The 3,507-nt window shown below is 48.8% G+C and overlaps 1 long non-coding RNA gene across 1 annotated transcript; it reads left to right on the top strand.

Moving 5' to 3' along the window:
* The first annotated feature begins 1,533 nt into the window (after positions 1 to 1,533).
* LOC144160912 (uncharacterized) lies at positions 1,534 to 2,166 on the top strand. The gene is made up of 3 exons (XR_013320440.1): positions 1,534 to 1,752; positions 1,854 to 1,932; positions 2,041 to 2,166. It is a non-coding gene; the product is annotated as an uncharacterized LOC144160912 (long non-coding RNA).
* The last annotated feature ends 1,341 nt before the right edge of the window (positions 2,167 to 3,507 follow it).

Here is a 3,507-nt window from a genome sequence, read left to right as displayed (position 1 = left end):
GCTTATCAGCCGTGTTACGTACGGTACGCCTTACCTGTCGCTCAAGCCAGCCGAACGGCGAAAGCTAAATATTCTTATCCGACAAACATACAAGACGGCCCTCGGACTTCCTACATGCACATCGAACGCCAAGCTGTTGCAACTGGGCTTACACAACACCTGGGAAGAGCTCTGTGAGGCACAACGCACTTCACAACTCCAACGGCTCCAACTCACTAATGCTGGACGTGCGACCCTAGTGCGCCTTGGATATCCACCGCCTCCGGTCTCCAGATGCAGAATACGTGTTCCACTGTCTATACGGAAACACATCCGCGTTACCCCAATTCCTAGAAATATGCATCCTACTCATCACATTGGAAGACGAAGGGCCCGCGCCAACTATCTTCAGGCACAATTTCAAAATCAAAAGGAGGTGCTGTACACAGATGCCTCTCCCTACATCACCAAAAACGCCTATGCGATTTCAGTTGTAAATAATACACTTCAGACCGTAGCCACAGCCACTGTCCTCACCACGGACACCGCCATTGCAGAGGAAGCAGCAATAGCCGTGGCAGCCACCACAACACAGAGCGACTACGTTACGATACTGACCGATTCTCAAGAGGCTTGCCGCAACTTTCTGCGAGGCACTCTCTCCCCAGCAACCCTCAGTATTCTCAAAACCAAAACTCACCTACCTGACCTCTGCATTATCTGGGCACCAAGCCATTCAGGCGTAGTCGGCAATGAAGCGGCGCATACCGCGGCTCGAGAAGCAGTACACCGGGCCATTGCGGACAGCCACAACCCTATGCCAACCACCCCCCTAACTATACGCCCCAACCCCTGCTAACATACAACGACATCCTCTCTCACTACCGACTATCCCGCCAACAGTTTCCTCCCCCGCATAAGCAACTGACCAAAGAGGAAGGAGTTATACTTCGTCAGCTTCAAACTAACACCTTTCCCCACAACACGCTCTGGCACAAAATATTCCCCACCCAATTCTCCCCTCAGTGCATCTTCTGCCCCACATCAGGAACACTATACCACATAGTGTGGGAATGCCCGAACATCCCAGACCTCCCTCCCAATCCCAACCCTACCCCTTCACAGTGGGCGGCGGCGCTGACCAGCTCCGACCCCTGCTCCCAGCTTCGGCTGGTAAATAGGGCCCGGAAGGCCGGCTACAGCCAGGGAGTCCTGGACTGAGGACACCCCTCACTGCTCCGGAGTGACTGCACTCAACGGATGAGACAAATAAAGTTTTTTCCTCCTCCTCTCACCCTTAATTTGAAACCTTCAGAAATGTTCAGAACTTCAACCTTTACAAATGTATATTTATGAGGCAATTAATTTTGATATTACAATCAGCAATTCAAGATAAAGTTCTTAAAAAAAACATAACAAACAAACACTAATGAAAACTTTCCGACACAAGTAGCAAAATAGTTTTGAAATAAAACCCCGATCCAATCCAATCGAATCCAATCCATAGACGGACAGCCCTGTTCTGTGCGGGCAGTGGATAAGTGGCATGATAAGTGGTATTCAACGTGGTGTTGGCGGTGTAGGTTGTAGGCGTGTTGGTCGGTTGCACACGCAGTCTTCTCTGACTGCATTGCATTAGAAATGTAAGGTGGTCTGCAAGAGTGTGAGAAGTGGCGACGATGATGTCGCACACCCATAGCAGTGTGTTTCAAGATGCATCTTTACGCTGAACGCCGCTAAGCCTCGCACCGAAGGAAGCGTGTCTCTGTTTATGTGAGTATACTGTTTATATGCGAGTTTTCCTTGCCATTTTCACTCCTCATAGCGTGAGCGGTGTTATTAAGAATTAATTTTTCTGCCTAAATATATTTCAGAGCTGTTCATGTTACGATTGACGGGTTCACGACATCGCCGCGCAACGCAGTTCGCCATGCATGGGACGTTGTTGAAGAGGTGAGCTCACGCAACTCAACATTTCAGTGCCTTGTTGTTTTAATGCGCGAAACTGCGGTTTATTATAAACTTAACCCATTGTTCGCTTTTGCCACTCACTTTGTGAAGGTCCAGCCAGCCTGCGGCGAGCGGAGCACGGCATGGACAATGGCCTGAGAAAAATTGCTTAAACGACGAACTATCTGCATGCTGTGTATACAAACAGAGCAATAAAGGTATTCATTCATTCCAAGAGTTCTTGTATTTGTGATACAGGTAACCAACGCACTGCAGCGGCAGCTCAGATGGAGTGGCTGCGGCAGTGGGATGAACCAACTAAAAGTGCAACAAGTTGGCGGCCAATGGGAAAACCTATTGGCGTTCCAATGGGTCGGCCAATAGGTCGCCCAAGTGGACGGCCAATGGGTCGCCCATTTGGCCGGCCAATGGGTACGCCAATGGGTGCCTAAAACATTATTGGCCGACCAATTGGCCAATAATGTAATTCCAGCCAAAAAGATGCGCCATGAGCTCGTGAGAGTCAAGGACCGCTTGCCCAAGGAGCGCTTCTCCGGTGTGGTATACGGGATACCTTGTGCAGACTGCAGCGGCCTGTATATCGGGGAATCAGGAAATTATAAGAATCGTCTGCAGCAGCACGCACGTGACGTAAAGAATAAAAGCGTCCGCAACAATGCTTTAGCCGCACACGCCGTCGTGAATGACCACAAGGTTGATTGGGACAATGCAAGAATCGTCACTACAGAAAAAGTGACAGCATCACGGCTACATCTAGAATCACTAATCATTCAGACCACATCGAACACAGTCAATCGTAACGACGGAAATGTAAACCCGATCTATGCACACTCTTTGCAGCGATTATTCAAGCCCACTTAAACGACCCACTTCTGGTGATGCATTTATTGTGAACAAGGCTTCCGTGCTGGAAGCCAAAACGTCAGTACGTTTTGTTTGGACTGGTCGGCACCTCTTTTTCGTTCCTAATCCTACATAGGTGAAACGAAATTTTTAAAAGAAGAATTAAATAGCACCAGAACGATGTCAAAAAAGGCAATGCAAGCTGAAATGCCTTGGCGGGTCATCACCTGGCTACTGACCACGTCATCGATTGGGATTCCGCAAGCATAATCGCATCAGAGAAGCGCCTGTCGACACGACTACTTTTAGAACCAGTGCATATTCAACCAACTAAAAACACGATTAACCGGTCGCGGGGTAATCTCCCCGAGATATACATGCGCACTCTGTGCCACCAAACCTATAGATAGTCGCGACCTTTCACCCACTCTTCATTGTGAACAAGGGGCCCGTAGGGGCCCCAAGGCGTCTTTATTTGTTTATTTGTTTTTGACCAGGCGAGTGCTTGCTTGTATTTCATCAATGAATCACCCTCCCCTGACGAGTTTTCGTCGAACCTTGGACTCTGTTGGTGTCAGTGGGTTTACACAGCCAACTTGTGGGGACGCACATAAGCTCTTAACAAATGAGCTGCGTAGTGGCTATGCACTAGCCATGGTTTTTATTAGTTGCCGTGATGAATATGATCTTCTGTCGCAGTGTTTTAGGTAGCTC

This window comes from Haemaphysalis longicornis, unplaced genomic scaffold (genome assembly GCF_048455015.1).
Source record: "Haemaphysalis longicornis isolate Haplotype H1 unplaced genomic scaffold, Haemaphysalis longicornis Haplotype H1 scaffold_11, whole genome shotgun sequence".
NCBI lineage: Eukaryota > Metazoa > Arthropoda > Arachnida > Ixodida > Ixodidae > Haemaphysalis > Haemaphysalis longicornis.
The sequence above is the reverse complement of the archived record's forward strand: the minus strand, read 5'-3'. Positions and strand labels throughout refer to the sequence as shown.